Source organism: Otolemur garnettii, unplaced genomic scaffold, assembly GCF_000181295.1.
Source record: "Otolemur garnettii isolate 467f Iridium unplaced genomic scaffold, OtoGar3 scaffold00013, whole genome shotgun sequence".
Classification (NCBI taxonomy): domain Eukaryota; kingdom Metazoa; phylum Chordata; class Mammalia; order Primates; family Galagidae; genus Otolemur; species Otolemur garnettii.
In genome coordinates, this window is record NW_003852408.1 from 26024905 (window position 1) to 26034574 (window position 9670).

General features: G+C 38.6%; 1 protein-coding gene across 1 annotated transcript in view; it reads right to left on the minus strand.

The window, feature by feature from the left end:
- Window positions 1-9670, minus strand: part of LOC100940899 (partitioning defective 3 homolog B) — a 315232-nt gene that overhangs the window by 290906 nt on the left and 14656 nt on the right. The gene's annotated exons all lie outside the window — the stretch shown is intronic.

Genomic DNA, 9670 nt, shown 5'->3' on the forward strand with positions numbered 1-9670 from the left:
ATAACTTTTTATATGCAATAAAATGGAGTGATACATTTTAATGTTATTTATTTCATAAAGTCATCGAAATATTATGTATGAACAAACCTTAATACAGCTCTGCTAAAAAAAAAAAGTATCAGGTTATTTGAATTAAAACTGAATCTTCTTTTGATATGTGTGCCAGGGAGTGGACAGCATTCCTTTTAACCATCATCCTATAACATGTTTTGTTTTTGGTGAATTTCTCTGACTTCTCTTTTTCCTTATTTGTAAATGTCAGTGAAGACCAAGTTCAAGAGTGTGACATTAGGAACAATTTCCAAATCTAAAATTCTTGCACAAAGTTCTTCCTTTTTTCCTGGTAAGTATGGTTATTTAGGTCACAAATTTAATTCCTGATAAACTAAAGGCACTGTTTATTCTTCCAAAAGGATTTTGATAGAACCAAGTGTCACAATTGTATTAGTGCCCCAGCATGGTTTACCGTGTGTGAAGTACGAGTGCCACGTTGTGTCTTGCTTGACGACAGCTTTTATCCCCTTTATATCTTTTTTTTTTTTAATTGAATGGTAACTGTGTACATTGATGCACTTTGGGGGTACAGTGTGGTGTTTTCATACCCCTTTATATCTCTTAATCAGCCTTCTTCTCCCCAGAACTTCTCCAGAGAGCCCCTTCATGTCCTCATCCTCCTTCTGTGAATGACCCGCACTGGCTGGAGGTGTTTCTCTCCCTTTGACATATTTTCATAGAACCACCTCTTTTTCTGAGCCCTGTTTTTTCCTTTCCACTTCAACAATCCCTCTCCTTTGCAGCTTTATAAATGTCACCTTTTGGATTCTGCTTGTCAGCTGGCTCAACAGAGTGGCGAACCCAGAAAGAAGGTAATAGAATGGAACCACCTCCCGCTATGGGAATTGTAGATGATGTTTCTAACTTTTCTGATACATGTGTAACATTCTGGTTGCATGAAAAGCAGCCAACTAAGACTTAGAGCCACCACTTAAAAAGGACTGAATGAAAAGTCCCCAGTCTTGGAATATTGGAAAAACGCTTAAAGAAAAAGATGAAAATCTACTTAAAGCTTAATTTGTTAATTCAACTTGTTCATGAATTTATTCACGGAATATTTCTGGCCTGACCATTATCCACCGGGTCTTATTCCAGGGGCTAAAGATACAACAAGCTAGATGATGGTCTGAGTTCCCTGACACATTCTCTAGAAAGAGGGGAAGATACTGTGAGTCCCTAAAAGGCAGACACTTTTGACAAATATAATAAGAAACAGTCTTAATGAAATTATACATTTTATCAATCAGCAAGCCTTGCATTCTGGTGATACTTTCAGAATTCAAGAGAAAATGTCTTTCAAACGATTTTATTCCCAGAGAAAACTTAGTCTTTTGAATTTGCATGTCACCCAAGGGCCACATTTTAAAAACACATTTATTTACAAATTGATTGCCTTCATTTTACAAGTAAGTGCTTTTATTTTTTTTTTTTTCTTTTAGGATATTTCAACTGTGTGCTTCATAGTCCCCATTTTCCCAAAGTCAAAGCCATTCTCTCGCTGTCAGGAAAGGCACCTTTGGAAGTTGTGCTAACTCAGATTGTACACCAGAGTGCCGTTGAACACACCAAACGACTCAGCGACCGGAGAGTCCCTTACACACCGGGGAAATTTGATTCAGCACCTGTCCTATTGTTTTGGAATACCTCCCTAAAGGACACATTTTCTCCAGGTAATGATGAATACCTTGAAAAGAAAGAGAGCTTTCAAAATACGAGGAACTGCTCTGAGAGAGATATGCGACAGATGACTATTGCGAATCTTATCACTAGAGGTAAAATTGTGCCTCAGCATTTTATGGCAGGAAGTGAAAGGCTGGCTGAGAGATGGGAGGATGCTGTCCATCAAACGTCTGTCAAGTTATTCACTGAAAAGGTCACTCCAATGACAATTATTCTTCTATCTGCTATCACATTAGGCATTTTTGCCAAAGAAATGTTTAAAGCTTCACAGAACAGACTGAGAAATTTCGAACAATCTCCACTTGTGAAGTCTAAAAATCACCTCGAAGAGCGAAGACGTACCCATGATAATATAAATGGCCCAGTTCAGAAATATAAATTTGCTAAAGATAATAAATGTTGGATGGCTTTTTCTTCCCCAGAAATATCTGAGACTTACAAAAATAAAAAAATAATAATAAAAAGGAATGTCACCATTTGAGGGGTTTACAATTAGTCTGACATATTATAATACTGGATTGAAGAGCTCCAGGAGAGGTTATGATGAACAATCACCAAAGCTGAGATAAATCACAGCTTAGGGTGGATTCGTTCTGTCCATAGGCTTCATAGTTCCACAGACATGTTTCTAAGAGGGATGCAGCAAAAGCTTATTTTGATACTGTCATTTATTCTCTGTGTGTTTTTGATGCAATTGTTAACTCATACCCTGCAGGCCTGGAGGTTCCCTTTCAGTCAGCAGTGACCTCAGACGGGAGTAAGTGAAGTAAAAGAATCAGTCAAAAGAGAACATGGATCCCCCTCAACCCAAGAAGGTCTCTAGAACAGGGCCCAAAGAAGCCCATCTCAATATAACCCAGAGGCTTCCCTTCCTTTTCTCTTTGGTCTATTTCTCACACACCTTCCAAATCCTTCCTGGATCTTCCCTCCAAACAAAACCAGCTCCCTCCATCCATTCTGTCAACTCTGACACGTTCATGTCTGAGTCACACGGCAAAGACACAACCTTCGTGAAATTTCCTTCTCTTTGTTTTCTCAGTAAAGTTAGTGAACTGGGTATTTTCTTAAGTTCACACATATTCTAAACAGGGGGCCTCAAACTTTTTAAACAGGAGGCCAGTTCACTGTCCCTCAGATCTTTGGAGGGCTGACTGCGGGCCCCAGGATGAGTCAGCTGCTAAGCAGGACAGGCAGTGGTGGCAAAAACACCTGGCGGTGGGTAAATGTCCTAGGCAGGCTGCATGTGGCCCGCGGACCGTAGTTTGAGGATCCCTGTATAGTTAATTTTGAAACATCTCTCTCCCATATGAAAAATTCCCCCTTTGATATCAATAGTACCCACTGTACCACTTAAGCTTTTAGTCTTGGTGCCCAAGTTCATACAGGTTATCAGTCCGAAGATGAGCATTAAGAGTTCTCTAATTTTGCTGTTTATGCTTTAATGTGTAATTTTTCAAAGAAGGAAAGTAGGGAGAGATGGTGAAAGGGAGAAAAGGAAGAAGAGGAAAGAAAGAAAGAAGATGTAAGAAAATAAGGGGGAAGAAAAACAAGAAAGGGAAGAGGAAGAGGGAGGGAGAGGAGAGTGGGGGGAGGCTAAGAGAGATCTTTAATCTGATAACCTACACCATTAGTGCTGACTTTAGGGCAATGCCCACAAACACGATTCCATGAGCCAAATGTGGTAGAGAAGATTTTCTAAGTGTCAGAGCTGTGATGAATGATTTGAGCACTTGTTGAATTAGACACATTGATGCCGTGTGGGCTGGGGGTGGAACAAGGGTGAACAGTGATGCTTTCCCCTAAGGATTAGCCCACGTCTCCTTTAAATCCATTTGGCTAGACTTAAGCTCAGAATTTACACACAACGTATGTGTCCATGCTATTAAACTGGTAGTTAAGTGCCTACAATGGGTGGAAAGGGAGATTCCCATCTCGTACAATGTAGAAACAGCCTTTCTCTTCATAACCACAACATCTGCGTCCTCCAAGAGGAGACAGCCCCTTCTCCAAACGCAGGCCCACTCCATTTCCTGCTACTGAATTAAACCCTTCCCAGAATAACTGACAACTCATACATCCAATAATATCCTTTTTGTGGCTCATCTGTTACATCTGTTATATTAATTTATATATATATATTAAGCACAGAAGGGAAACTTCTATTTCTCATAGAGGCCCTGGCTATCACTGATCTGCATTTGAAACTCCATGAAATCATTTTCCCAAATTTCCCCTGTGTTTCCCTATTTTTAGTCTATTCCATCCCCAATATCAAACTCCAACAACCTCACTGACAAAGCAGCAGCATTTGCTACACACAAACTACATGTGGAAACTACTTTGATGATTCTCAAACTGAGAGGGTTGAAAGTTTTGACTATTGTGAATGGTCTGAAAAAGATTTATTAACACTTGTCAAATAATGCAAGTTGAGTCCTTTTAAAGAGGAAGGCATTTTTTTTTATTATTTTGCTGATTTGATCACTAAATTATAACTTATGATGAAATTTTTCTCAGATCTTGAAAACTGTTTTGTAATTCTGACTTAGAGGCTTTATAGGCAGGGGAGGGCAACACATTACCTCCATCTCTCAGAGCCTAGCTAGATCTGAGAATTAAGTGGACATAAGGTAGATCAAGAGCAGAAAAGCATACATTTTATTTAATAGAAGTTTTACATGCACGAAAGCCCTCAGAATGACATGAAGACCCAAAGAGGCAGTTAGAGTCAGTTCCTTACCTACCGGACAAAGAACAGCAATTTGTGAAAATGCAATTAAAATATGTGGGAAGATTTAAAAGGTAAAAGTCACTTTAATAAGGTCTATACAGAATTCTCTTACTTTCTACTCCTTGTTCTGAGAATAAGGATGTTGCACTAGGAGGGCATCTTTCACATGGGAGTTTGTCTTCTGCTTTTAAAAACAGCGTGAAGGTCAGAGTGATCTTTCTGCACCTGCTGTTTTTCAAGTGCCTTCACCTTAAATAGTCCATATGGCAGGATGGTATATTTGTCACTGTTTCACAAGTAATAAAATACCTGAATATTTTCTACACACAGGCTGAATTACCTCCTCTGAATTATTAACTAATTCGTTAGTTGAATTTAATAACAATTTTTTTTGGCATTTAACTTTCCTTAAAGAAAACGACCTCCTCCCCCTGCCATGCACATGCACTTTTTCGGTCTGAAACTCAGTCTGAAACTGTACGAGTGTCAACTCAAACCACACATTCAGTTGGTTAAAGCCATAGTAAAGACTTAACAACTGTACTTCAAGATTTAATAATACTGATATGATTTCAGAATGAAACTACAAATAAGGAAATTCTTACCTGACATCTAAAAATCATGAGGCCCAACCACTCGTTGGATAATAAGAATTGCACTTGCTGAATGAACATTTCAGTGTCAACCCTTTCCGCTTCAAGGAACTGTTGCTAAGAAAACCCCAGTAACAATCTCCTAAGAAATACTCAAGCTGTGCCTGCTTCCAGTAAATCAGGTGGCAAATGGAGGCGCTCACCCACATCGTCCAAGAAAACCAAGACCAAAGGTACCCCGGTTATTTACCTTACTTGAAGTATTTTTAGTTGTTCAAGATTTAGATCATTGTTCTCCCTTTAGACAAATGCAATTTGAAATAGTCCCCTCAAGTTAACCCAGAAAAACGAAAAGATAAGTCCTACAGAGTATATTACAAATTCATAAAACAAATTACATTTTAATACAACAGAATATATTGTAAATTCATAAAACATATTAAATTTTATTAGATACAATGGCTAATTCCTTTTTAGGTCTATGCTAAATTTAAGCCCTAAATAAATGCACAGTCTAATATTGAAGTGTTATACACCACGTAGGCAGGGGTGTCAAAACTTCAGCCACATAATAATATTATTTGAGGACTACGGTTCTTGTATCTATTATTGGATTTCGTAAAAAGTATGTACAGATCTTTTCTTTTGCTCATCAACTTTTGTTAGTGCTTGTGTATTTAATGTATGGCCCAAGATAACTTTTATTGTTCCAATGTGTGGCAGAAAAAAAGGCCGGAGGCCCCTGGGCCAATGATGTGGTTCTTTACTTATTTAAAAAGATTTAATTAGAATTTGTTTTGTTTTGCTTTGGCATATACTTAATTAACATTTTTAAGTTTAAACTTGGACTTAGGGATTGTGAGTGATGGAGTGAGTTGGTACTGGTGTGAAATAATGAGTCAGCACTTCCACCATATTGCCAAGTAATTTGGGGGATACATCGTTTCGTGGATCTGTGGGGCCAAAGGGAAATCTATCAGTGTGAACTGCCAAGACACTGCCAACCCCCTGTACTGGTTAAGTTGGGATGGATTTGGGTTGCTAGGCAGCTGTGTGCTAAGCTGGTCAAGGTCACACTCACTCTGGAGCCACCCAACTCAGACTGGAGTTAAATAAAAGAGTGAGCTAGGTAATCCTCCAGCATTTAAAAGAGAGAGAGAGAGCAGAAAAGGAAGGAAGGGAGGGAGGGAAGGAGGAAATGGTAAAGCATAGGTTGAGTGACCTTCTGCAGGACCCAGAGCCAACAGGCAGCTTCAAGGTCATCCCTAATTTATTGTCCATTCCTCATCTCCGCAGGTGAGCAACTCCTCCAAGCCATTCCCCACTATAAGAAGTGCTAAATTTTGCAAATGATTTTTCTTAATCTTTAATTAGACTGGTGTCAAGGTTCTCTAGTAATGTCATTCTCATGTCTCCACAACTTGTGTCCTAATGTGCCCCATTGAAAGTGTCATCTTACAATTTATAACGCTGCAATAATGAAGGAAACAAAAAAAACAAAAAAAAAAAAAAAAAAAAAGAAAAAAAAAAGAAAAATTCCCCTACTTCCTTCCATTTACAGTTTCAACTTCCCAGACATTCTTTTTATAACAGTTCTATTTTGGACACTTTTAGTGGCCAATTACATAACTCTAAGATTATATATGCACACACACACATACATATATAATCTCCTGATTTTTCCAAACTTTAAATAGCATTGATGGACTCTCTGCTCCCCAGGATGAGGAATTTTCCTCATTTGTAATTCTTCTCCTCTATCCCCCAACCAATCTGCGTGACTTACTCACCCACCCTCTGCAAGAATTTGCTCAAATGGACACCCCATGTTCACCTCAGCAGCCCATGCCCCATGCCCTGCTTCACAGCTCTCCTAAAACACCTACCACTTCCTAACATACGACATAGAAAACTCATGTTCTTTACTGCTTGGCTTCTCCCAGTAATATGTACACCACATGAAGAGTAGAGAGTTTTGGTGTGTTTTTCTTATATCTCTATTCTCAGCACCTACAAAGGCACCTTCATAAAGTTCAATAAAAATTGCTTAATGAACACATATTTATTTATTTATTTATTTGAGACAGAGTCTCACTCTGTCACTTTGGGTAGAGTGCTATGGCATCATAGCTCACAGCAACCTCAAATTCTTGGGCTCCAGTGATCCTCTTGCTTCAGCCTCCCAAGTAGCTGGGACTATAGGCACCTGCCCTAAGCTGGGCTAGTTTTTCTATTTTGAGTAGAGATAGAGTCTTGCTCTTGCTCAGGCTGGTCTCAAACTACTGAGCTCAAGACATCCACCTACCTCCTTGGCCTCCCAGAGTGCTAGGGTTACAGGTGTGAGCCACCATGGTCAGACTTAATGAATACATTTTAGGTTGTCATTTTTATTTTTTTAATAGCCACAACTGCTTGACTTACCAAGTTGACCCAGAGATCTCATTCACCCCGCTGTGAAAAACACAAACATTAACGTCCCTACACATTCCACTTGGGAAATTCTTAGACGGCTTTGTTGCTGCTGCTGCAGTAGTTGGTTCAACGTCGTTTTTGAGAAGTACTCCATCATATGACTACACCACAATTTATTATTTTATCTGTTGATGGACATGTAAGTTGTTAGCAATTTAGGATCAATATAAGTAGAGAAGCTGTTATGTTTTTTCATGAATCTATGCTCCTTTCTGCTGAGAATTACCTACACTACCTAGGACGAGAATGGTGGTCACAGGACATGGAGTTTCAATTTTAATGGCTATTTTTAAAGTTTTCCAAAAATGTGTGAGAATTTCAGTTACTCCACAACATCAGCAGCTGCTATTGTCTTTTTTGTTTTAGTAATTTCTAATCAATTGGTGGTGGTCTTCCATTAAAAAAATTAACCAACTTTTGCTTTTGGATAAATTTCAAATGTATAGAAAAGTTGTAACGACAGTATAAAGAGAGCCAAGTTTCCCTTCTGTTAACAACTTACATAATTATGGTACCTATGTCAAAATTCCTAAGTTAACATTGGCACATTACTATTATCAAGGCTACAGATTTAACCTGGATTTCACCAGTTTTTTCCACTAATATTCTTTTCTGTTCCAGGATCCAATTTAGGACAGCATGCTATATTAAGCGATCAAGTCATCGCAGTTTTCTCTGGTCTGGGACAGTTTCCTAGTCTTCCCCCTGTTGTTCATGACCTTGGCAGTTGTGAAGAAGACTGGTTGGGTATTTTACGGAACATGCCTCAATTTGGGCTTGTCTAACATTTTTCTCATAAAGCCTGGCATTACAGACTTTGAGGAAGGACACAAAGACATGAAATGCCCCATTCATCACATCACTATCAGCGTACATGGCATTAGCTGACTTATAAGCATAAGGTTCAAGTCGTGTTTACCAGGTTTTTCCACTGTAAACTCACTATTTTTCCTTTTTGGTATTCTATTCTTTGAGAGTGAGTCATCAAGCCCAGGCCATACTCAAGAGGGAAGAAATAGCTGCATATATATGACTTAAAATTCTTCCATAAGAATTATTTATTACCCCACCACTACCTTTATTTATGAAAGCAATCACTTATTTATATTGCTACGGACTCATGCATATTTTCTTTATATGTTGGGTTATAAACCAATACAACATTGTTTATTTTGTTGCTCAAATTTGCAAGTGAATTTAATGTGTCTTTCTGTCGTGATTAATGAAGTTGAACGCCTTTTAATATATTTACTGGCCATTTAAACATCTTTTATTTATGAAGTGCCAATTCCTGTCTCGTTCCGTTGAGTCGGATGCCTTTCTCTTACGAGTTCTAAGAGTTCTTTACAGACCCTACACATCACCGTTCCTCAGATAGTTGTATTAAAATTTCTTCTCAGAGTCTATGGCTTTTCTTTTCGTTCTTTTAGTGGAAAACAGTTCTTTAACATAATCCAATTTGTCAATTTTTTCCTATGGGTAGAACTTTTTGTGTCTTGTTTGAGAAATAAGCCTAACTCCCAAGTTATGAAGATATTCCTAGGCATTGATTTTCTTTTCTTTTCTTTTTTTTAAAATTCCTTTATATGTAGATCTGTAGTCACTCAGGCTAGCATTAATTTTAGTATACAGTATGAGGCAGGGGTTACGGTTCATTTTCTTTCTGTGTAGATAATGGACTGCACAGATGTGCCAAGTCCGGCAATCCAGACGGCTGTGGCTGTGAGGCGCTACTGCGAGAATTCCTCTCTTCCAACCCTTTCCCTCCCCTATTGCTAGAAACTCTCTTCCATTGCTCTGTCCTTCTGCCATCACAACACTGAATTAATTTCTATAACTTTATAAATACTGATATCCCCCAAAGGATAATAGTTCCCTCCAGGTTTTTGGTTCCTTTTTAAAACTGTCCTGTCAGTTCCACCATAGCCTTGTCTTGTGAGTTGCTGTTTTTCATTTACCGTGAGGTGAGTGGTGTTTGTCCATTCATGTTCATGAATATAAATAAATATGAACCTACTCACTTGAGTAAGGACAAGTAGCTTCAGGGGCTCCTGCCGATACCTGGGGCTTTGCTGAGCAAACCTCTCTGAATTCCGTGGATGAGATGATAAAGCGTGTGCTCTGCCGGGTCTTGCTTTAA